General features: G+C 40.8%; 2 long non-coding RNA genes across 2 annotated transcripts in view; one reads left to right on the plus strand and one right to left on the minus strand.

The window, feature by feature from the left end:
• The window catches only part of LOC143303034 (uncharacterized), an 82,147-nt gene that overhangs the window by 22,533 nt on the left and 32,617 nt on the right, over positions 1-26,997 (minus strand). Inside the window, exon 2 of the long non-coding RNA XR_013058993.1 lies at positions 21,611-21,658. This is a non-coding gene — a long non-coding RNA (uncharacterized LOC143303034). The remainder of the gene's footprint in view (positions 1-21,610; positions 21,659-26,997) is intronic.
• Positions 19,021-26,997, plus strand: part of LOC143303035 (uncharacterized) — a 62,650-nt gene continuing 54,673 nt past the window's right edge. Inside the window, exon 1 of the long non-coding RNA XR_013058994.1 lies at positions 19,021-19,132. This is a non-coding gene — a long non-coding RNA (uncharacterized LOC143303035). The remainder of the gene's footprint in view (positions 19,133-26,997) is intronic.

Consider the following 26,997-nt stretch of genomic DNA (forward strand, 5'->3'; position numbering starts at 1 on the left):
AAAACGAATATTTTCGGTCAAAGTAAAAATCATCCGAATCGATGTATTTTCTTCGTCTCCAAGTGTACTTATAAATTTATCAATCCGAGTTTCGTAAAAGTCTGTCGTCCTCGCCGCCCGGGTAGCTTAACCAAGTTTCTAACCGTTGTACATACTTTGACTGGAGTAAATCGTACAGTCGATTTAAGAGTATTATCAAACTAGCGAAATGCAGGGTAATGCGAAGCTTTCCGAACGAAATACGCGGTACACGGACGAAAACGACTCTATCCAAAGTTTCGTAATTTTAACGTAAATCAAGATCTCGTCGAAAAGTGGTATGTTCCTTTTGTCGAGAAAAATTTTCGCGATAGACGATATAAAATCGGTTGGGAAACGCGTCGAGGCCGAAGCACTACGACGCTTCTGGCCAAGAGCAAAGTCTTAGCGAAAGAGAATAACCCGAGGAGAAGAAAAAGGAAAGGCGAACTGGTCGGGGCGAGGGCGAAAGTTGCAGCAGCGTAAGAAGCACATACTCGGTTCCAGACTAAAGTTGCTGCTCGATTTCGCCCCGAAACTCGCGTGCTTTATATCGCAATAAATATCGTGCGGAAACTGGAACGCTTTTTAAGAAATTCTCATCTGGTCTAACCGGCTTGTCTCGTCCTTTAGGCCACTTTAGGGATACCAAACAAGATCGCCGCGAACCGGCCAATTTATCGCGGAATTCTCGACTCGACGCAAAATTTAATACTCGATAAATCCACGGCAACGTTCTCGGAAAGTTTGAACGTTGCGGAAACGGACGTTAGATTAATTTAAAAAAAAAAAAAAAAACAAAAACTTGCCAGAATCCGAAGCTCGCGATTTATTACGTAATAACTTCGTTCTATTCGATCTCTATGATCGGAATAATCGAAATTTCTGCGGTACAAAGTGCATCGATCTTATTGGAAGTGTTTCGATTTCCTGTTCTCTTTTAATCCTCGATCGATCAAACGATCGTGGAATCGGTAGTTTGGACGAGATTACCGCTATACCAATTTCTTCGGTTCGACGAGTTTCGAACGAATCCAACGTTTATACCATTTTATGGAGTCAGCTTCTTCTCCGATTCGCAAAACTTTTGTCCCGACAAAAGATACCGATCGATCGCTTATTTCCCTCCGAAGGAATAAAGCGAAAGCGGAAAAGCTGTATTGCGAGAACTACGACGTCGTATTCGCCGAAACGGTGACGGACAAGCACCGACAAATTCTATATAGCCAAGGAACTCCAACTAAATGCGCTCTTATTAACCTCCGTCGAGTCCTGCCTCTATCTCCGTACCATCGAAGAACGAGCTTTCAGGAACGCGCAAAAATATTTTACTTCCAGAAAAATACGTTAACCGCACTGGCAATAAATTTCGCGTGGCGTATACGCGACGAATAACGCAGTTTGGAGTGCGAATAAACGTTCTTGATAATCCGATTTGCTGGAATTTATTAAACGTTCATCGATATTTTAATCTTCTAACGACATACGTACACAGCTACGGTCCCATAATGCGAAAGTACTTATAATCTATTTATACAGAGATACGAAAAGGATAAAACGATCGACCCAATTCTTTTTTAAACCGCGCGTCGGCAAACCAGCTTTCCTTTAATTCGCGCGAAGAAGGATTTCATATTAAAATCGCTCCATCCTTCGCTCTGCAAACAACGTTCCTTTTTTACGCTCCAGGATTATTCATCGCCTCTGATCGATCAACTTATCTACGCTAGCATTTTAACGTCCCTTAAGCTGTTCGAATCAACGTAGGATCGTTCTCAGCGCGGTAAGACAAATCGCTTTTAGTTATTAGAATCGGTTCGGATTTCTGCGCTATTCTCCGCTTGTTCGGCGACGCGTGTTGATATACTCCTCAAAGTGGAACAAATTTCCTGACTCGTAGTTCCTAATAGGAAGAGGAAAAGAAACGGAAACGAGGACGAAGATGGAAACAAACAGCCGGTCGGACAAGCTGGCAGGCGGCAAGGCGAAGGAAGAAAATGAAAAAGCGTAACGGGAATTCGCGTAGCAAGCTCCGCCGCGCGCAAGTAGTTTGCGGTAACACGGTATTATTTTGCTATGCAAACAGGTACGTACGTGACCATGATGTTAACTATGCCATCCTTTTCTCGACGTTATCGGTAGTATGCCGCGACGGACTATTAATCAAGTTTCAGACGGTAATACGATTGTGCCGACAAGAGACGTGCATCCACGTTCGATCACAGTCCTGGCAATTTGCCGATTCTCAGTTTCCACGCACGCGTTTCTTATACATTTACGTTTCTTACGATCGTCACTGTCTCTTCCCTTCTCGGACGGATTAAGTCGCGCACACCGATCTGAAGTTTTAATTATTCTTGCTGAATCCTATAGATTATTAGAAAATATCGTATCGTTATCGTATTAGCGATATTAGAGAATCGATTAGAGTTGCAAACCGTACATCGTAAACCCTTTTGTCGTCGTTTAGACCGTATCGTTACACCGAAGAACAATAATATCCTCGTCCTATCCTCCTATCCTCCTATTCTTCGCGAAGAACTACCAATCTAAATTCCATCATTCGGCAGAGACACACGGGCGAAAATACGAAGGAAAAACTCGGTGGATTCTTCTAACAGCTGCCAAACTCGATTGGCGCTCTGCCCGATAGTCATCGACCTTGCGTTGTTTTCTAGCATCGTGTCGTTGCCCGTTCGGGTGCCAGTTCTGCATTTTTGTTGCAAAGACTCGTAAGGAACGATAACGTATAACCAGTTAGTCTCGGGATTTTCGTGCCCCTCGTCTTCGGTAGTCGAAGGTATGATAAATTCGGCATTTCCGAAGAATCAATTAAAAACGAGATACGCGTCACGATTCGCAGAGTCGGTGGTTATATCTAAAAGGAAAAGTCCTCGCTGTGAAAAATCTTCCACGGGCTGAAGACGTATATGCACGCTGCCAGAGAAAGCGAAATAAACAGCCAACGGAGGAACGAGGGCTGACACACCGTTTTGGCAGCCCCCTGTAACCTTGAACGCAACGAAAGAAACGCTAAAGACGTATAAAGTAAAAAGGATTCGCGATGCTGTAGATTCTGGATTCTGGATAGCGAACCGCGCGCGACCTTTGGTCCTACTTGGCTCGCAGAGGAACAAAAAAACCACCATCCCCGTATCTATCTGACTCCTACGCTCCGCAACTTTATTCGATGAGAGTCAGTTACTGAAACCTTATAGTTTCACCAACATTTTCTTCGCTCTGAACGTTACACGCGATCACGATGGACAAACCGGCAGGTTGTGCGCGACGCACGACGCGGGGAAGAAATTCGTCAGCCCTGATTCTACAAGTATATCAGCGAGAGACGTTTCAAGAAGATTTTATTCGACGTTTAGATTCAGAGGAATTTTCGTTGAATTCTGTATCGTTCTGCGGTTACACGTGGCGCGATGGTTCGCTTCGCACGACCGCAACGGTCCAGCTCCTCGACCGAACTCGCGAAACCGAGGAGCAGTTCTCGAATCGGCAGTTGTCGGATCGGAGCTAATTTCGCTTGAAAAAATGAAGCAAAGTCGATCGGTTGTTCGCCGATTCGTCCCGTGCGACTTTGCCGCTACGTGGGATGCCAGAGAGTCCTTAACTAGGATATTTTTAAAGTGGCAAAGTTGCAAGGTTGCGGTTAGTAGAGTCGAGCCTGTACCTCGCTATTGTCCTCCTTGGGTCTAGAAGACAGCGTCGACAGGCTGGCGTCGATAGCGCTTGACTCGATAAACAAACGTTTTCGTCGAAGGACGGAACGCTTGCGTCAACGTTCGATCGAGCCAGTCTTGCAACAACACATACGGAATGGCCTTTCGACAACGGTCGGTGCGAGTCGATCGTTCGATCGCTCAAACAAATAGTTGGGCGTACAAATAGCCCGGCAAATGGACAGCGACGTTCATAGTTCACCGTTCGGGACTAAACGCGCGTTCGATCGCCCATCGGTTCGTTGTTCGCGTTCGTCGGTTGCCCAAAATTAATTCCGGCGGCAACGTTGGCAAAAAAAATCGCGCATCGCTATAGTTAACTTGGAATTTGGCACATGCCCGGGAAATTCGAGCGATTCGCAAAGGTGTGGAGACGTCGCAGATGGCCAAGGGTAGGACACAGGCTGCTGTTCGTAAACGTTAGGAAAACCGCTGATCTTACACAGGGCGTAATTTCATCGAGCATATTTTACGCGTATCGGTGATAAAATTCGCTAGTCGGCAAAAATTTGGTTCTCGTTCGTGGAATTTACTTGTTTACGGAATACGTGGAACCAACGAGTAAATACGACGACAAGTCTAACGATATAAATGCCAAAATTGGTCGTAATGGAACAGCGATCTGAAAAGGAAATGTTACTTCGTTATCTCTATATATATCCCGTCAAAGGGCAGAACGACGTATTTTTCGAAAGGAATAGACAGCATGGTTGGACCTACGTAGCTTTAATTAAGGATCGACTCTGATCCCAAGCGTTTCGATTTGCTCGTTACGTAAGACGTAAGCGATCGCTGTATCGCTTTGATCCGGCGGCGAAACACAATCCCGATGCTCCTCTCGTTTCGTAGGAATTTAACGCAACCGCGAATAATTTTCCTGAAACTTCTTTGACGAAGCATCGTTTTGTACGCGCCAACTTCGTAATAATTAAAGGAGTAACGATCGAGGTCACTATGCCGTAATTAATAAACTGTCTCGTGCACCAAACTGACGCATCGGTAAACGACGGGAATAGTTTCCACGAAGCGAGAAAATTTTTGCGCGTAAATTAACCCTGTACGTATTTATGTTATTAACCGGAGTTGGCCGCTTTTCTTCGCCGTTCCGCAGCAGGCATATTTGACGAACAAGGTACTCGTGCAGTCGCGATATACCTACGTGGCTCGTCTATATTTACTCCTCGCTTTGGTACGAACTGTTGTCAATTAGTAAAATTAGTTTGTCGAACGCGTAAATTACGGTTTTAAACGAAATAGCATATTTTCTCTTTCGCAACGAAACGTGACAAGCGAAAGATTAAAATGAAAAAAGAGGACGAAATAAACGAAGATAGGAAAGAAAGTCGTCTCTTCGCGAGCGATTAATTCGATAATAATTCGATAATTGACGATAATTAATAAGTAAGTACGTTGTAAATAAATTTCAATTTCAATTTCTGTATTTTCTTTAAATTGTTTCCGATAAACGATAACAAAGGAAATACTTTTGTATCGTTAATGCTAGACAAAGTGGAAGATTGCTTTTAGATAGCAAAGCCTTATGAAATTTGTTAAGAAATACGTTAATACGTGAAATAAATTACGATACAGTATAGTGGTGCTACGAGTAACAAAGATTACATGGAACATCGATTATGTTCTCCGACGGTGTAAAGCGTAAACTACGCGCATTTTGTCCTATAAATTCATTACCTACGCTATTTTTTATAAAATTAATCATATTATTAGTAATTATATTATTAGTAATTATATTTATATCTATACTTATGTAATGTAATATGTATATTTCACATCGTATTAGAACTGCAAAATATTGAAATTAATAATTAAACGAGGAATGTTTGATTTTGTAGTAACACGCCAACGTTAAAACACGTAACATCGTAACATCTAAATTATTAAATGCTTTAATGCATTTTCGGTTCGCGAAACGCGTGTGACACGACGGAAATCAATACCACCGGACCTACGATTTTCAACGATTGGAGTTTGGTGTTTAGAGTTTAGAGTTTAGACCGCCGCAATGAAACTGGCAGAGATTACAATGGAAAGAAGTTTGGACGTGCGTCTATACGTTGCTAATAGCGATCAATCCCTTTTAGCGACATCGCAACACTCGACAATGTCACGTCCAACTTCGCTCGCAGAATTTTGCATATTTCATCGAAGCATTCGACAAAATGGACAGATGTCTGGTCGAACGCGAGTCCTATGTCGCTCGGCAGTTATTTTATTCGCATCGAACGGTGCAGCGTATCGCGAATCGCGTTACAGGCAACGAACGCGCAAAGTAATTTTCGTTGTCGTTTTCAAAGTTGAAAATAAATTTTACCATCTTCCGTCTTATACGATACAGGCACTAGCTTCCTACAGTCTATCCTTTTATCCGTTTATGTCGCATCCATGTACGTAGAAACACGCGAAAATTAATCGAATTTACCACGAACGTTTTATTTTTAAAGCGAAACTACGTTTTACTTCGTTTGCTCTGAAATATATTCTAGAAACACGGCTCCGTCGGTGAAATACGGCCCCTTTCCAGAGAAGAATTACTCAAATTGCGAAGTAGCACGAGAAACTAGAAGAAACCCGCGATTGTTCCAAAGATCTCAAGAATCGCAAAGAAAACAAACGAAAAGGAGCGTGCGACTATTACACGCTGAGAACGTCTCATCGTGGAAAAAGCTTCTGATTCGGAACGCGCCCACTCGTGAAATTTCCAAACTTCTTACTACTTTCGTAACTTGGAAAATTTCCGCAGCGAATTCGCGAGTCTGTGCTGTCGTTGAAACGGAAGCAAAGGACGTGTCGCCTATTTTGCTGGAACGTTACAAACAAATCAGTTTAGGATTTCATAGCTCGGGATTAGGATTGCGTTCGCGAGAATTAAGCGAGACATTGGCAAAGCATCCAAAACCATCTAAACGAGCAAACGAGATCATTCTCGAACGAGTTCGACAAATATTTACGTACAAAATTCTTCTCCGTTCGAAAGTCTCGGGATACCTTTTATTACTAACAACGCGATACGTAGATTATGAAATTTACGATGCATGCATTTTTTTATTTTTTTTTTTTACTAAAATTAACGTACCGATATTTTCCATCTTCGCGTAAAACCCAATACAACGCGTCGAATTACGTAATCTCTCGATCGCTGTTCAATTCGTTACGGTTTCGTAGAAAATATAATAATTGTTCCAAGATTTTCGAACTATAGCGGATATCCACGCAATTTATATCGCTTGTTTAACACGCAAAAGAACACGTAACGTCCCATATAACGTCCAAAGCGCGAGGTTCTGACAAAAACGATTCGTTTAACCACTCACGCGTTAATATATGGGTGTGGAAAATCAATAAAGATATCAGTCGCACGCTTGATATACTTTTTCTCTTTCGTATTAGAAAGTATTCCTCGCGTATTAGATTTTCTGCAGAAACTGACAAAATTTCCCTACTTTCCTTATCTATAATCTTATCTGCTTATTACGTTATTCGTACGATGCACGATTCAAAGTAACGTATTTTAATATTTTTCGATGTATCGTGGAATAAATTTTCTTCGTTAAAAATAAAATGACATCTTATCGCGAGTATATACGCATGTACTTTATCGCGCATGTGCGTACGCGTGCGTTACGCACTTACGCTTCAACTTCTGCACGGTCTTCGTATTCGCGGTATTTCTATTTTAAAATCATCGAACGACCGATTATACGTACATTTGGGTGTAAATTCTAGGGCCAAGAAGAAACATATTTGAATCCATCTTTTTAGTTCGCCGAAAGTCCGTTTGATTCGCCTAGCTTCGATTTTTTTTAGATTAAACGACGCGTAGGACGCGTAAACGATACGAATAAACCGAATCTATCGCATCGAATCGATTACGTAACCAAACGAGGAAAATAAATCTGTTGTATAACGAGTAATTATGTATAAAGAAAATATATGGAATAGATAGGACAGTAAGGAAAGTAGGTAATTAACTTATCCACTATTATTCCGTGCGTTCATAATGAAATCACTTTGATGTTGGCTTTAATTAATAAACGAGACTGTTATGTACGAGCTTGCACATCTGGGATGCATTACTCGAACTGCAACGTAAGCTTGTTCAGGCAAAGTCGCTTAAACGAACGCAAAACTGCGCTGCATTCGGGCGAATGGTCAAATGTTGTTAACGATAGTTGAACGAGAAGTTTCGTGATAACACTACATCTAGACGAGTTCTATTCTAGGCAGATAATAAAATGTTTGTTTAGTACAATAATAATAATAATAATAATAATAACGATAACAACGTATTCATTTCGAACGAAATTCATTTTCGTCACGACTGAAATTGAATTTCAGGTGTCGAATGTCATATCGATATCAAAGATGCAAATCCTTATCGCGGAACATTCAGGCGACGTACGTATATCCTTGCCGTTTTTCGCATACAGCGAGGTACAAAATACAAGTTACGCGTCGCGTAACGCTTTCGCGATAACTACCTCCTCGTCGAAGGAATCTGTTCGGCAATTTTCGATTTTTCTTTCGTAGAAAATAAAACAAGGGACTCGGCGTTGGCACGACGACATCTGTTCGACGGTTTATAAATATAGTTAGGAGTGGACGGTTCGCGAATACAGGGTAAAATTAATAAATTAAAACACGACTTTCTAAAAATTCGCCTGCTATTGCGTGCCTAAAGAGCCGTGTAGTTGACAGTGCTTTAAGAGCGGCCGCAGGTTGATGTTGGCAAGATCGATAATGCGAACATGTGTACCACGAGATTACAGTATGTACACATCCGTATACCTGCCGAAAGAACCGAATCGCAAAATTACCAGCTGTTTTCCAATAAATACGTAGAGTGGAAATTATCGACGTAACCGAATATCGGATTAACAACGAGATAAAGTGCGTGTACGCGTTTAAATTGTCGACGACAAAACGTTCGAAGAAACGCGTACTACGTAAAACGTCGCTGACACCAACGATCGGCAATGCCACGTACTCGAATAAAAGAAGCGAAGAAACGAGACGAGAGGAGATTTTTGATCGCGTAGAAAATACGTATGCTTCCCTTTCGCTAACCGATCTTTTCTCTTTGTAAAGTTTATTCGTTACGAGATTCAAGTATATTCGTGAAATTTTCTTTCTCAAATTTGTCACAACGTTGAAAATTCCACGATTCGAAAGCACTTCGTTTCGACTATCTACCGCACGGCAGTGACGCAACTTTTGTTTAATTGAAACATCTATCGAGCTTATCGAGAAGTATGTGTTTGTTTAAGAAAAAGGCGAGTTGATCGTTCGCATTATGTTTATGATGGATGATAAGAGAGACGAAAGATGGACAAGACAGGTAGGGCTTTGTATTCTGTATTTCGTTCGTTCTCTTCCCCGTCTATAAACCACATTATCCCCATGGGAAGTGCGCGCCCTTCGCAATCAGTTTCAGGACGTTCGGGGCTAAGTTATATCGACAATCTCTCCCTCCTTCTTTTCGTGACCTCTTCTTTACGAAGGTAGATATAAATCGTGATAAAAGTTTGGAGTATGCTTAAACAACGAAGCGAAATACGTACGTGTATACTCGTTCGATGGCGTCAACAACGTATAAAGTCTTTGCGCGATTTAGCCGTTTTATTTTAACGATAATAAAAGTATTCGAATATTCGTTTGTTTTTTGGAAGGATGTGATTCGATTAGAAAATGACGCGTAATTGTACGTGAAACGACTTCGTTCTAGACGATCCTCGCGACCGCGTCAAAGCGTATTTGTACAAATATAGAAAAAGGAACGAGAAGAAAGTATCGATGGAGAAAAAGCGAAGAATACGTACCCGTGTTTGGTTGATTTTAAGTAGACACGTATTTTCACTACAGTTTTTTCAACAACGCGGCATGTATCGCAACTATCGACTCTGTACGAGGTATCGCGTAACTGGCGTAAAGAGGAAAAGAAACGAAACGCTACGAAATCGTAAAATGAAACATTTTCAATGGATACTCGTTTTTGAGAAAATCGAGATTTACGACCTGTTAACTTTTTACGCGAACGGTCGAATATTTGTGTAATTCTTTTCCTATTTACTTCACGTACTTTGTACTTTGATATTTGTAAACGTTAACGATATTATCGTTTAACAAGTTGTTACATATTACGTATTAATATCGCTAGCGCGTAAACTATAAATACGCGGGCGCGAAATGAAACTATTTCCGCGTTCGGTATTACGTATTTCTTTTGAAATTACATCGTGCTTGAAATCCAAGAGTCGAATAAGAACGCATTCTATATTTCGAACTCGTTTCCGTGTAGTTCCCGATTATTCCGTCACTTACGTACATAGTCACTAATCTACAAAAACATCTAGATAAGATAATCTGAAACACGTAGAACGTCTTTTCGATAAACAAATCCAGTGTGACGTTGGTTTTAAGCGAGAAGAGCGCATTTCGTATTACGCTTGCGATAAATAAAACACGTTGATGCAACGTCTGTACATTTCAAAAAATTTTTTTTTCTTTTTCAAAACACGTATTACGGGTGGGCGATATTAGGAGCGTGTTCTTTTCTCAGACCTCTCTAAAGGAGATGCACGACGTGGCATCGTATCGCCGATAGCCGGAACCATAAACGTGTCATCGCATCAGGATTTAGGCCTCTTTTCCACTCGCGACTAACGTAAGTCACGCGCGACTTCGTATAAAAGAGACGTCACCTCGCAACGTTCGCGAGATCCGCGTCTGCCAAGATCGACGATACGCGTATACGATCAGCGTCTTCTAATTTAAGAATCGAAGAAATTAGTCGTTCGAAGAGTCGTATAAAATCGTTCGTCGCGTAAGACGACAAAGGCCATCGTTTAAAAGCAGCGCGGTGTAATCGCGAAAGTATCGCAGTGGAATTTGGTAAACTCGGGATTTACGACTTCGAGTTACGTAAAAAGCGTAGCGTTGGAAAAATGAAACGCGCAAGTGTATTAATAAAAGCAGACGCTCTTGGAGCATCGCTTATACTTCGTATCACGTATAATTCGTTCTAATTCGTTCATTTATGTAACTAAAAGTACGTAGTATCCGAACGTTCGGTATTCTCGACCGACAAGACGCGTGATCGCATTTAAGAACATGGCAAATATCGAAGAGTTACGCGGATAACCAACGCTGTATGCCTCTACTAGCTGGAGCATCGTTTCTGTGCCACGATTCTTCGCATTTTCCACCGAAACTATGGGAAAACGCTCGCTCCCTCGTTCTCCGATTTATCGTCGCCTACTTCGCCCTTTCTCGTTAACACCGAACTCGCGCGTAACGTATATAAGTCTTTTTAATTGCTCGCACGAAACGTCGAGAGCGAAATTCTTCGTTCGCTGAAAAACGAATCTACGTTCGTTCTCCGTATACCTCGGAAAGTTCTGAATTCTTTGATAATGGAGAGCGTGACCCAGAAAATACGACACCGACGCGAGGCGTCTCGTGTGCGCAACGTGCACGTACACGCGACATACAGCGACAGGCGAGCACACACGCGTACCGATACAACGTCCTACGAGAAATGCAATTGCACCGCGTATACGACGCATTCATGCCACGCGTACATAACGGTACGCCCAAAAGGACACCGATCCGTGCTTTGTAACGTTACCCTCGATACTTATAAAGCCGGTGAATCCATTGGAACGATTTAGTACGGACAATAGCTCACTCACGGTGGAATCGCGTTCGATATGTCGGTAACGGTATGCGAGAGGCAGCGAGTTCGCGTCAAAGGGTTAGAGAGAAATAGAACGTTAGCAAATGTAAACGAGATGAGAGGCAAACGATATGAGAGCAGATTGCGAGCGATAGTCGGACGAATGAAACAGAGAGGAGAGAGAGAGAGAGAGAGAGAGAGGACAATTGACGAGTTAATAGCAAATTGACCGTCGATTTATCCAGGAACTAAATTTGCATATTGTATGTAGCAAATTATAGAATAGGAACGACTTTATCGCCTACGCGCGCGTCTTTAGCTTCTAATTTAGACAAAAATAGAAACTCGAGACCTGGAACTCCAGTTAGCAGATTTTCCGACCAGACCTGTGATCCTGGCGCCAAAGAAAGAAAGAAAAGATACTTTCCAACCACCGGAGATACTTTTCGACAGCGAGATCGAAGAAATCAGTTTATATTCGCGTTTCGATCAAACACGTTCAAACACTCGCTGTGTCGATAGCTGCGTTCGATTATTAGTTCCTATCTACATATATGTTGATATTATATATGTACGTAAGTACGCGCGAAGCGCAACACCCTGCAAAGACGTATTTCAATAGTCGAGGAAATGGGATACGGTCCCGAAAGGTAAAACGTCCGACTAACAACGAAACTGCGTGCGATTTCTGCGTCGTTTACCGATAAACCGTTTGCACCGAAGGTCCTGCGATCTGCGTCTCCTAGGATCCTTCGGAGTGCAGGAGCAAGAACAGCGAGGAGGACACGTAGGAACGAGCAGTTTGTCGCGTAGCCGTAACTTTGATATCGCGAGCAAAACAGCGAGAGGAAGTTAAAAAAGCATTGCCTTTGTCGCAGCTATCAGCGAATGCAAACGTGTTTTCACAGAGAGACGAAAGTTGTTCTCGATATAACGCGAAGCGAACAATCGGAAACTTGCTTTTCTCGCGTTACGATACGTAGGCACGTTTCCTACGCTTATTGTTCGGCGCATCGTAAATTTCGATCGAGTCGACCGATCGATAGGCCGGTTCGCGTTTCAAACGATTTATAAACCCTTACAATTAGTCCGTCGAACGTGTTCCGTGTATCGCGTTTCTATCCACGTTTTCTTGCGTGCGACGATCCGAGAGATTTTCCTAGGAAATTATCAAATTTATCGTACTCGGAGGACAATTTTTATTCGCGGAACGTGTTTATAGAGGCGTTATTTACGTATTAGAAGAATTTCCTCTCGAACGGTACTTTTGTACGCTCTCGAGCGAATAATTAAGAAAAATTAATTTACTTCGTTGTTCTCGCTGCACAGATTGCGCAACAGACTTTTCAAATACAACGATTAAAGCTTTCGAACTTGCTTTCTACGGAGAACCGTTTAACGACCTTTGTAAACAAATTTCCCCGATACGTACGTATATGGTCCTTTTAAAAGCCTTTTCCATCCCTTAACAATTTACGATTCACTTTACGATTTAACGATTTTCTCTTCCTATCGAGTAATTCTCGTTCGATTCATCTTCAAACTTTACGACGATGAAAAAACTGTCCTTCGTTGAACCGTGTTAATACGTACGTACGTATAAAAAGCGACTTATACGTACGTGTAATAAGATATTCGAATAAAAATATACCGCGCGAAAGTTTCTCATCGACGTCCCTTTACAGGAAAATTTCTTCCTAAAGCATTTCATTTTTCATTTCGTCTAAACCATTTCTCATGCCGTCGAAGATACACTCGAGACAATTCGGTATTGGAAAGAAATGGCGAGGAAAAATATAAAGCCGCTATATCTCTCCTATCCTCGAAGGATATCTAGAATTTTCACACCGTACGAACGAATTGAACTTTTCGAAATTATACCGACGACCGTCGTTCAAATAATTTATGTAAATCCTTTGAGAAAAGCCGAAATCAAGCCAATGTCGGAAAAATTCCGATATTTCTCGGTAGAATTTACTTTGCGGAAAACCGAAGCAACGATATTTGTATTTCCAATGATTCGTGTTGTTACGAACGCAAATATCGTTATCGTTTAAAAGAGAAATTTTCATTTCCAGTTAAGAGAATAACTAGGCTCTGCTACAGATTTTATCGTAGTTAAATACTGCAAGTTTTACGCTAATATCCAGACATTATCCAAATATTCCTTATTTTTCGATAAACATCGTTACGTATGTACTGCGAGCAACGTTATTATACAGAAGTAAATACATTTCACTCGATAGGGAATTTATATTAATCGCTTGCATTTAATTAGATATTTAATATATCTGTACAATCTGTATATGTGACGATATTTATATAGGAAGGGGAAACGATTTCGTAAAATACGATTAAAATATTACAAAGCCGTTGAAATCGACTCGTTCGATTCTTTTCTTGCGTAACTCTTTAAAAGAAAAGTTACGCGTTTCTACTAAATGCAACTTTTAAAAGCGAACAAGTTGGTATATTCAAAAATTGTTCGTCTCACTGCTATAACGAAATAAACCGATAAAAATTCTCGTTAGGATTAATCCGTGTTGTACGAAACTCGAGTAAATCCGGAAGGGAGTTTGGACGCGCTTCGGTTTCTCACCGATCTACTTTCTCTTTTCCATCTTTGTTCCCACGCAATCACATCGATACGCCAACTCGCATCGATTCGATCGCTATGCGCGATAATCGAATCAAATAACCCAACGATTTATGATTAAACGCGCGGTAAAACTAATCGTAATCGTTAGCAGCACACCGATACGTTATTTGTAATTTTACTATGCATCGAGCGTGTTTCGACCGACGTTTATCGTTACATTTACCTACGTGGATTTAGCGATAGATCAGCCTTTTTACGCGTGACGTGTTTATTTGTCGTTGAAACGCGCATAATAGACGAAGCAGTAATCGGCATTGTTTAACTATTCGCTACCGCATCGATGTCGCAATTTTCAATCGAATTCGTATTAACCGACAACCGTAATTCATTCCATAATACTTGTACGATATTCCACTTGCAACTGTATTTCGCGTCGATTCGACCGACCGTTTATCAAATTAGCATTGAAACGCAGCCGAAAAACGACGTTCGGTGGTGCGACAGTTGGAAAAATAAAAATTTCACGCACAGGTAAATCGTGTATAAAAGTTGGTACAACGTAGCGAAACATATGAAGCGAGAATATGCTTGCTTATTGCTCTATGTTCGAAGTAGAGTCGAAGACGCGAAGGAAACTTTTCATAGAAAATATTATCGTTCGAATCATAGTTATCGTCTGTTTTCAACAGCTTCGTACGTCGTTTTTAAATTCTTTTTCGCGACGAGTTACACATATCGAAACTTCCATGTTCGATATACGAAGTGGAATGTGTTTCCAACTCTTTCTCGTATATCTGACATTACAATATATCACGAAGTGATCTGTAAACGATAAACGATTTTTCGAAAGACGTTTCTTTCGATAATTTATACAAAAATCAGCCGAGCGTAGGATTTTGCACGCTTTCTTAAGTTTTTTCCGTTACATTAAGTATCGGTTAATTAACAATGTTTAATAACGGTTCGTTGAAAAAGTTGATTGAATTTTACACAATGAACGGAATAATTCTTCCTATTCGTTATTCCGACGATAATTTTTCCAATGGCCCAACTTTACACGGCTCTGTGTATTCGTATTCTGAAAACTAAACTTTTACGTTTGATTCGAATTAAGCGTACATTATTTAGCGTAACTTTGACTACAGCGCGTAAATGGTTCGAAGCAGTAGTCGGAGTTATCTTGCGAATTTCGTGCTGCGAAAAGCGTATCCTGCGTTTCTAGAAAATAATTAAGAGCAGTAGAGTATTCTTTCTAAGATTAACGTTACACGTGTACTTTCTATATGAGAAATTGAGTTTGTTTAACGCGTAGGATAAATTTACGCAACGCATATACATTTCGGCATAACTTTAGCTACGTTTACTTCGTATCGGAATTTTCACCTATTTTTTTAACATTCGATGTACCATATCGATGTAACTTTGCGATAACAACGAATATCGATTAAAATATTTCTCTTTTTCTGCGATCGTTCGTAAATCGACTCTAGTAGATAAATAAAAAAACACGTCGTTTCCGTTTGGCCCGAAGCAGAAACCTATATACAAATTTTTATCTCCTCGACTAAATATCAATTTGACGAATGAAAACCAACAAAAATCATAGGAAAAATGTTCCGAGAGAGAGGGAGAAAGAGAGAGAGAGAGAGAGAGAGAGAGAGAGAGAAACAGAGCGGATGTTACGTTTACGTAATATGATAAAACAGGTGTCTGCGTGGGAGGTATAAAAGAGCAATACAGTTTATAAACGTAGGATCGAGTCTCTTTATATTTAACTCGGTCCTAACAACGTAAAAATAATGTATTTAAATGAAAATGTTTGAACTTTTTCGCCCTTTAACGATAATAAATTTCAAGCCGTTAGACGATTACGTTCGAATATAAAATAGCGATCGATAAAAAACAGAAAAAATATTTTTTATTGGTTTTAGAAGCTCTCACTGCTCCGTCCACTTATCGTGTCCTGGCAAATTAATTTTCGATGATTTTTCGTTCGCGTCATATGGACTCGGAATTAACAATTACAATTATCAATTTACGTATCACAATCATCGTATAAGATTTTTTAGGAATCTCGTTATTGGTACAAAAAATATCATAAAATACGAAAGACCGTTTGTAAAGGTAGCGAGTAAGAAAACGAATGACCGATACTTGTAGGAATACGAAGCATCTTCTTCGGGAGAAAGGTATAGGCTCGTACAAGAAAAATAACTAGAAAAATCAGACGCGAAAGGACGTTGGTTGGTGGAGTTTCTTACGCTCTCCTTCGTGACCGCGAGCAAGAATGACTATCTCTCGCGGCTCACGGTTTCGAATCCCAACAGGGCAGCCGACCTGATTGCCTTTCTAGCCTCTTTCCTTTTGCACTTGCGATTCTCTGCCAACAACTTGGAAAATTGTCCGTCGAACACGTTGAAACTACCTACGATATCCTAGTACCGATTCGATCAACCATCGATCGGTCAGCGGGTGTTCGTTTTTCGGAAGAACAAACGTACGGTCGCGATACCGCTGATCGTTGCTGTTTTCCACCTTTTCGATATCTAGTAAGAACTAAATTGAACTACTCCGAATGGAGCGGAAGAACGGCTGAAATTACCAAACGGAATGTTTCTCGTCGCGGTAGTTGTCCCTTAAACCGATTCGTTCGTTTTCCACGTTCGTTTGCCCGTATTAAAGCTAGATTCGTAATACCAAGGAATATCGATTTCATTTCGCCAATATAACGTTACAACTTACCTCTAGATGACTTAGGACTGGCAGCGTTTGCGTACAACGATCTTTCAGCCCTCACGAGCACACCATTTTCACACACCACTTTACGTCCTTCGACGATTCTATTCACCGGTACAAAAGCGTAAGGTTACGCGTAAACGAATTATTATTCAACGGGACGAACGACTCTCGCGTCTTATTAAACGATCCATCGCTGAAAATTTTCAACAACCTGCGCGAACATCGCGTTCTTCGAGTACAAATAATTCAGTTTTTTCTTCTCTTCTAAAAATGCCTTGTCGCTTTCCAACGAGTAAGTAGATATATCTCAGCCGAGACAGCTGCTAAGTTGCTCCTCCAGAAAAAGAAAATTGATTAAAACGCTCCGAAACAGAAAATAATGTTATCCTCCCTTTATCCAAACGGCCGCTCGAGAATCGGAGAAAAATCGTTTCTTTTTATGAAATTTCCTTAGAACGGCAACTTATTGGAACGTTTGGGAAAATATGTATCAGCGAAGACGGACAGCTGGAGGACAGCTGCGAGGAAACGAAAAAACCTGGCATCCCTTTTCTTCCTTTCGCGTATAAATCACCATAACTTACGTAACAAATTACCTACATATAGAATCTGGCGATCCTGATCGCGAGACACGCGTCTTTGACACGAGACATCGCACGCGTGTTTCCTCCGACGATATCAAACGTACGTTCCTCTTCGCCAATATTCGGACATCTTCCAATTTCATGAAAAACTCGATAATCGACTCGAGCTATTGGCAATACGATCGATCGGTCGGAATCGTGGACGCGACACACCGATTCGGCACAGCCATTTGATTCACCGGTGACGGAGAAGAAAGAATACGCTTTCCGGACAAGCCGATACAAAGTTCGCGTCGATGCTCCGACTTTAACGCTGCTCCCCTCTATTTCTTCTACGTCCAGGCGTTATTATTTAACGTCACAGACCGAGAATCGGAGTCAGTTCGTAACAGCGAAACACAGAAAACGGTGAAAGCATACGATACCCTGACACTTGCGAAGAGCAACGCGCTAACTCGGATCGTAAAATATTCCACCGTTCGATGGTCACAGCGTCGTAATGGGCGAAACGGCGCTCTCGCGTCACGAGGTTGTCGCGAGAGCATTCGCAAAATTCGAGATCGATCAACGTAAAAAAGCACGGCACGACTCATCCAGCCAACATACGTATCCGTCTACTTTTAAAGATGGTTTCCTGGCTCTCGCGTAAGCTTCCAAGTATAAGCAAGTACATGCATACATACGTACGTACGTACGCGCGCGCCGCGTCCGAACTCGCACGAGTTTCAATGGATCCTGTTTTCCTCAAATTTTCCTTTCTTCGTATTTTCTTCGTATTTTCTTCGTATTTTCTTCGTATTTTCTTCCACCCTATCTTTATATCTCTTTACCTTCGTTCCTCTATTTTAAGTTCTTGTATAAACACGGCGATTTTTACTGCGCCCGATTCTTTCACCGCTACGCTAAATTACGCTTTCGAGTTCATAATCGCATGTTAATACACCGTTTTTATTATCGTCTTCGTCGACCTGTTTAGATCGTGGCATCAGTGTTAAAAATGGCGTTTTTGTTCCAGATATTTATAGCGCACGGTAAGATCTCATCTTCGTATCTCCTATTCTCTTTTCACTTTCCTTTCAATTTTAAACATCCATTCCATTTTCGATATTTATGCAAATTCGTATTCCCTACGAATACGGAAAAGTGCGCAGACCTAAGCAGACATTTATTTTGTATTTGTTATTTTGCTCGTTAAATACAACCTTTCGATACGTTGAATATCTTTTTGTCCTTAAATAACGCGATAAAATCCATTATTAGATTTCTTGGCCGTCTCTCTTATCGTTAAAAGTCGAATGGAATCATTAAGGAAAAATCTTTGAAAACTGAAACGCGGAATATTCGAGCTTCTACTTGCAAAGATATTCGAGCGTAAGAGATAAGCCGTATAACACGAATATTCCTATTGCCCATTTTGCAACGTTCTTTCTGGAGATAGAACCAAAAAAAAAACGTAAACGAGCGATTTTATATAACGTAAATTTTACGCTACAAAATTTTTACGTTATAAAAATCGTCGTATCGAACGAGCAAAGTACAAATACGCAGTACGCGCAGATCGTAGATAATACGACGGCAGTATCGGTGCGTTTGATTTGTACGCGATAGCTATAATAAATCTATGGAATGTTCGATAACAGCGCATTCTGCGAATACCAGCAGGCGTAGCAAGACAAAATCTACGAATCAAAGCGACGCTTGCTTTCGAACAACGAAGAAAGAAGTTACGCGATTACTGTGGACCGAAGAACAATTTCTGTACAACACGGTGCGTATCGTCGATCCAGCGTTCAACGTTTTATTTATTCGCCAGCGATGCTATAAATTCCGTGGAACGTTACGAATATAATACGAGTTAATTAATTTTAATCAACAGTTTGAGGTAAAGAAACGACCAAAGCTTTATCGTTTGAATAGCTTTACGTCGTATCTCCTATTCGCTGTCGATGTATGCATCGAAACTTTTTTTCTCCGCGAACAATTTAATTTGCTTTAAACGTTTTCACGAGCTGATACGAAAGTTGGCGTTTAAGCAACCGATTCGAATCGTATAAAAGTATTCCGAACGAGTCGTTTATCGTCGGGTCGGTTAATTTACGAATTAAGTTGTAACATCGATGAGACGCTTTTAATTCGACGAACGAAGCAACGAGGGTTTAAATAGCAAATATATACAGTGGTACAATATACGGTAAAGTATACCGTTACCATACCCTTTAATAAGAAATTTACGCTTGGAACCGTTAGCAAACTGACCGGTCGTGAATTCGTACGCTTTGATCAAATTCAAACGTCGTGGTCTAAAACCAGTTTCTACGCAAATATCTTATGAAATATGCGAAAAGTGACTTTTTGTAATTTCGAAGAGACGCTGTTAAGGAGCTATCGCGATAATTTAAATGCACCCGTGCCGAATATTCTCGACTGCCTCGCTTTCCCCTCGAGCCAAATTTACGACGCCGGTCGAAAGTGTAAGCGGATAAGTTTTATCGAAAAATTCATAAAAGTTTCGTGGACAATGCGATATTGGAACGAACGGCGAATATCCGAGTGGCGAGAACATAATAGCTGCCACAGTTATAAATAGCGTGCGCCTTTCGTGACGCAGCTACGCAAAATTGAAACGAAAAGTGCACACTTGCAAATTGTTCGTTTCATGGCCTTAAATCGAAGCGCAACAAACTTCGTACGCTCTTGTTTGCGTGGAAGCGTTTTCGAACGAAACTACTATGCCCAAACGAACAACATCCTACTATGATCGTTGTGCGATGAAACCTGTAGCGCGTGAAAAGGGAATTCGTCGTGATACAAACGTAACTCTGCTGCTAAAAGTTCCAACACTCGCTGAAAAGTAATAAAAAAAAAAAAAAAAAAAAGAACAAAAAACTATACGGTTGTCGCGTAAGGGTACCATAATGCATAGTATATCATATACCGCACACGATGTGACATCGACGACGTTATGCGTATAGCACGTACAGACGTACCGAACATGGTAGTACATCGTAAAAGAAAAGAAGAAACGATAAATAAGAGAAAAATGTTACCGAATCTTACGAATGTAAAGATCATTCGTATCTCATAACGGAGACGTCCAATGGATTTAAAAAAGAGGAAAGAAAAAAATATACATAGTCGTCGAACGAGGTTCTTTCTTCTTCCTGGAAGTCGGCACAACAACGCACAGAAAAATATGATATATCCAAGACACGGTACTCGTTATGATATCTAATAGGCGAGGTAAATTTTTGCTCCAGTTCTATCTCTTTCGTCGTATCCTTAATTAATAACGTCGTTTAATAAGAAAAAAGAGACCAGTCGTTGACGGTATACGGTAGAAATTCGACTTTGATTTTCTTCAGAAAACTAAGAAAATGTAAAAGATCGACAGACACGAGTTATAGGTTTGACGAGTGAATTTATTAACGAAGAATACCTTGCGTTAGTATATCGGAAATATCGGATGATGTGACGCGATAGCCATTCATAATTTCCGGTTGGGTCTGGGAAATTTCTGGTTCCTTCGATAGTATAGAGCGGGAATTCCGCTCGTACAGTTTGGAATTTCCCATTGTTTTTGATTCAATTCCATTAAACTCGGCGAAAAACCGCAAATTCGAAAATCGATCGTTGCGCGGCTTCCAGACGAATGTTCGGGCACCCAGCTCGTTCCGTTTACTTGCGCAATTTCCTCCTATGATGCCGATCGTGAAATTTGCGGCCCCCGACAATTACGTTATTCCGCGAATTTTCGTCGATTGGCCGCCTAATTATCGACAACGACAGTTTCGAACGACAACTTTTCCATAACCAAGCTAATGCCGTTATTTTGTTCCGGCCGTGTTTTCCACGCAGAAATTCGGCTTTTGTCTCTTCGATATCGACGCGCGACATCAAATTCCAAAGTTTACAGATAGTAGACACACGTTCTATTACTTTTCTATTACACGTAAAAAACGCGGCAATCTTGTATTTACGAAGATTTTACTTGTGTATCGTCTTTGCGAGTCAAACAACCATCGATCCTATATATTCGATCGAACAAGTAATTCGATGAAAAACGTTCTTGATTCTCCGATAGTCGAGGAATAGGCCACAACGAGTCGTTGATATAGTAAAAGCGATTACTCGATTCCTCGTTCCTCGAGAGCTCGATGGAACGTTTACTTTGAAACGACAACTGTAATTGCCGACTAAGAGCGACGACAAGATTTAACAAGATCGAAGAAAAAGAGTCGTTACTCACGTTAACATGTTCGTGCGCGACTGTAAATAGCTCCAACTGCAACTGCAACTGCAACAGCAACAAAGATAAACGATTAATTCAAAGTCTTAAATATATCAACGCATTGATTCGTGCATTATACCAGATACGTGCGGTATGCGATCTATTAGAAACAACGACGGCCCATTTTCTATCTTACGATAAATTACTAGATTCGTTTAACAGAGTCACAAATTTCCGAAAGTATCGTGCATTACGAAACAAAGATGGAAATTGGTTACAGGGAAAGTACGAAATCTACGAAGCGACGACGTGTAATTTTAATTCGGACGATAAATATACGTCGGCTGGTTGAAAAGTCGAAGCAACCGAGGCTCGTAAATTTCAGCTAATTGCTTGGCCAAGGTGTGGGGTTGGAGCGAATAGCCATGAAAATTGTGATCGATAAACAAGATAAATAAAATACCACGGACGAAGCGAAAGAAAATAGTAGAGTGAAAACGCAATTCTTTGAGATTAACAAATTATCGTGAATTTCGTCGAATATGTAATATTTGCGACAAGAACGTATGAAACTATGGACTTTGCTCCGACTATTAGCTCAAAAATTTAATATCCGACCGATAAAAATCAAATTATCTTAATTTGTACGAAGAAAGGGGGATTGGAATTTTTGTACGATGAACTGAACGAAGCTTTAAAATAACGTTCTACGTTCTACGTACCTAATTCGTATTAAATCCGTATCAAACCGTACGAAATCCGATAAATCTTACATTTCGCTTTAATAAATCGCAAGTACGTGGATCTCGAATATCGAACGAACCTTCTAACTCGACCAAGTAAATACGAAACAAATGGTGGTCGTTAAACGCGATATTTTTAATTTTTCATTCTCCTTATTTCTGTATTGGAAATACCGTTTAATTCGATTAATTTACACACTTGCGTTTATTTTGCGCAGGTGCTCTGTAATATGTAATTTACATTTTAATCGAATTCTTTACTTTTATCGATACAAGGGAAAATCGTAATTCGATCTGAAGCGACTTTTCGTTTTGTATTGCGGAAAGGAACTGTGCAAACGCAACGCTCGTCGCGCATCGAGAGAAATTGGCGAGCTACGAAAATATTTTAAATTCGCAGAAGCGGAAAACTGTGCGAGGAGTAAAATTCTATCTTTCGAACGGGATCGATGATCGATTTCTTCTGTCTTTCATATTGATTTCGGTATTTTCAGGCTTCGCGTCCAATGTAGTCTTCCAGCGAATCGCCGAAAACGATAATAGGCGATGGTTAACTTCAACCTGTATCGATCGTGTCGATGGATAGTTGCGGTAACGAGCATTTTCAACATTCGCGCGTTAAAAAACAGGAACGATGGAAAATAATCGAACGTTCGAACGTTTTGTATCCGACTTAGTTTACGCGAAATAAGCTTACACGCGTGTGTGTCGCGCGGTAACGCGATATATTTAAATATATATATATTTCGTTGAAACGATATTGCAGCATATTAAAATATCGATGACGCTTTAAAGTAATTAAGAGTACAACTACCGAGACGCGTCGAATGCTGTCACCTCGTTCTCAATTTTGCCAACAACTGGAAGAAAATAACGTTGAAATACGACATTAGGTAGACGATAAGATCGCAAAAGTAAAAGTACAAGATCGAAAACTGTTCGTTTAACAACGGATCGAGTTTGATATATTCGACTTTTAAAGTCGGTGAAAGTCAAGTTAAAAATTAAAAGGAGAAAAGCTTTTCTCTAATATCGGGCTATGCGTTTCGCGAATTGTTGCGAATCGTTGCTCGAGCGAATCGACTAGAAATGGAATTTCAATTATCGTGCACGCCGGTCGATAGCTAGATGGATTTGGAGGCTGCACTTTGCGAGAGAAAGTTTAAAGCAGTTCAAAGCGTCAAGACGCATTGTTCGATGCCATTAACCAGGAACCAGTTTAATTGATTTCTTAAATTAGCTTCGATATATAGATAGACGGATAGACAGCTTAAATCGTGGCAGTCGAGGAAAATGAACGTGGGTAGACGGCGCGTGGAAGAGGTAGCTGCAGGAACGTAGACGCGTTGGACGAAAAGGGCCGACAGAGAAAAAAACAGAGGAATTAACAGTAACAGAAAAAGAAAGCAAAGAAAGAACGACGCGACGCGATGAGGCGGCATTGTTCAAGGAGAGAAAAACGGAAATGGGTTTAGCAGTTAAATATCGAATGGAATAGGGAAGCAATCGGTACGAAACGAAGCGGAATGACCTTATTGCTTAGGTGGGGTGCAATCTGCAATTGCTTTGGTTCGTTACTACAACTGGCTGCCGCTGATTTGCGGCTTTCAATTTCATCCGAGTAGTCCGCGCGTCACATCTTACGCATCCGACGATAATTGTTACTCGTTTACCACATGCTCGTCACCGATATCGAATTCCGTATCGTACGTCGTACGTATACTTTGTCTCGTAATTCACGCTACGAGATCATCGGAGAGAGGGCACGAAATTGCACAACGCACAACCCGATAAAATCTAATTCGAAGTACGTAAAATCGAATAATTAAATTTACCCGTAAGAGATTCTTTTATCCGCGTTACGAGGTTCGCAGTTTGTCGTACAGTTTGCCGTGCTATGGATAATCTTTAAGTTGTCTTTCAGGGCGAACCCTGTATCGAATCGTCTACAGGGAGAGCGTCTATCCGGCGCTGTCGGATGTACCGTGCAGCGCACAAGTGGCAGGACGACAGTTCTTTCTTTAGGCAAGAGATGCGCGAGGTGTCGAGCTCGAGTTACGATATCGGCGAAACGTTCGAGAACTTGTTCCTCTTGCCGTACACCCGCAAACCCCGAACAACGTTGAACGTAGCAACGTTAACTACGACGAATGCTAAATTCTCGCGTTAACGTTGAGCGTGAGAATCCAAGTGGCGAAAGCCCGCCACTCTCTGCGTATGTACTTTCTTCGCCGAACTTCGATGCTTATCGACAGTTTCGTAACACGTAGCTTCAATGGTCATTACAGAGATAAGCAGGCGGGCTTGTAACGCTAAGGGTTTATTAAAACTTAACAACTATACGATATATCGACTTATGTAAGCTTTTATAAGAACACGTTGCATCAGCAACATGGGAAAACCGAACTGCACCGAAGACAAGATCTCGTATATCGTACCTATGGTAATGCGAATAAAAAAAATTTTGCGTAATACGTACACCGAAAACGTAAAGATGTATCTACTCGATAAATTTCGAGCTTTTCGATAACCAAGATATTATTTATATTTAGACTCGGCGAATCACGAGACGAGCAGATACGAGAGTATCTAGAAATACGAGAAAATGATTTTCTATGACGTTTAAGATTCCAAAAGTTCAGACAGTTGCTCGACTATCGTAAAGTTATTCTATTTATGCTACTTGTTCGTGGTTACTCTAAAACTGAAATATACGTATTCCGAACTAAAAATAGTGGTCTGCAAGTTTTCGATTCTGGATGGAACATTCGCTATTTTTGAGGCTTGGAGCAAACAAAAATTGTTTTTTTCATCGGTATATTAGTTTCACGATAGAAAGAAACATAGAAAAAACAAGTAAGATATTCGAGCTTTTGACCGGGTAACGTTTCAGATACAGACAGATACAAGAACGTTTCTCACGAAAGCGTTCCGACATTTCTAAATACCTTTTACGAATATATCGCGCACGTTGTACCGTACGTTTTGAAATTTTCATTACAGCGTTAATGAAATACTTAATACTCTATGTAGTTTACTTTGTCGAAACTAAAAGTACGCTGTTATCAACCGTCGAGGTTTAAGTATAGTATAGTCGAGATCCGCAGACTGGCAGCGTTGCTTTGCGATTCGAGCTTCGAAGCCACGGGCCTATGGGCGTATTTGTACAATTACGAAAACTGACCCGTCCATACCTCGATGCACCATCTGTGCATGGCGCGTTCCTAGAAAAGACTACGAGGCTGAGAGGCCCTTCAAATTGATTTAGAGCTAAACAATACTCGATGGTTTCGAGGGCTAAGAAAACCAAACGCTAGAGAGGACGTAGAGTTTTCCTAGAAGCGGGAATCGCTTCAACGTCGAAGACAAAGATGACGAGTGTCCACTCGTTCTTACAAAATGACGTCTCACCCAGAACAACCAGACATGAATTTCGTACGACGAGTGAAACGTTTATATACGCGAATCAACATACGAGAGCGCGTGTGCGAGACATGGGAAAAAGAGAAGCTCGCTAGAAAACGAATATTTCGAACCGAATCCGTGTAACCTCGGCCTTCTTTCGCGCGTATACGACACCTGTGTGATGGATACCGATTATACGTTGCTACATATGTATATGTAATTTGCCTTCGATTTTCGACGAATTTCATTCGATATACGTATTCAATATACGTACGCCGGTATTCGATGTTAATACATAAACGTGTATCGTGACACGAGAAAAGAGATTCGTCATTACTATTTTGGTAAATTATTCTGGCGAGAGCAAAACAACCAAGGAAAAAAAGATTAATATGATTATTTATGTCGCTGCACGTACAGCGAATAATTATCCGTGTCTTTTATTCTTTGTATCTTACATATTTACTTATCAAGAGACTGTGGATTTTCACGTAAATTCGCAGGTTTATGGACCGAGTTGGAAGAATGGAATCTAAGTAGAGATTCGTTTCAACTTTTAAATTTTCCATATTTTCGTAGATTATATACGTTCTATAGATTTTTGAGCACTTATCCATGAGCGCTATAGAAAATATATAGCCGACTATTCTCTAGGCAACTCGTGCACGCTTGTACGTACCTTCGAAGTGCAGTTAGATCCGTCTGCAGACATAAATTTATTTTTACTGCGGTGAAAATTCTGCAAATGATCGAGGGGAGCGAGAGCGCGTAAACTCGCGGCGACGTGGCGAGATTCGAAGTTTTGCAGCTTCTGCTGTCAGTGGAATCGAAAGGCATTTACATTTATAGCGACTTCCGTCGTAATGAAATCTCACCATCGCGCGAACGCGCGCAACTTTGCCGAAACCATTAAAAAAATATTGTCTTCGTGGAAAGGATTAATAACGAGACGTCGAATGCCACTTCTCGCGACAAAAACTTGTTAGATATTTCTGTATCTGCCGAATAGTCATTTTTCCTATTTATCGCTTATTTACGTTTAACGGTCGATCGTTGATCGCGGTTAATGTTACGTCAACGTTACGTAATTGGCACGTTGATCGAGTAAAAGTTGAATATTCCGAATACGACTGTGACAATGAAACACCGATGAGATAATTTCGAGTTAAAAGCCTAAGCAAAACAAACGTTCGACGCGACACGACGAGCTAAATTCGTTACGATTTAATATGTGCTCGTATAAATTCTAATTTTACG

The sequence above is a fragment of the Bombus vancouverensis genome, chromosome 8, assembly GCF_051014615.1.
Source record: "Bombus vancouverensis nearcticus chromosome 8, iyBomVanc1_principal, whole genome shotgun sequence".
Taxonomy (NCBI): Eukaryota; Metazoa; Arthropoda; class Insecta; order Hymenoptera; family Apidae; genus Bombus; species Bombus vancouverensis.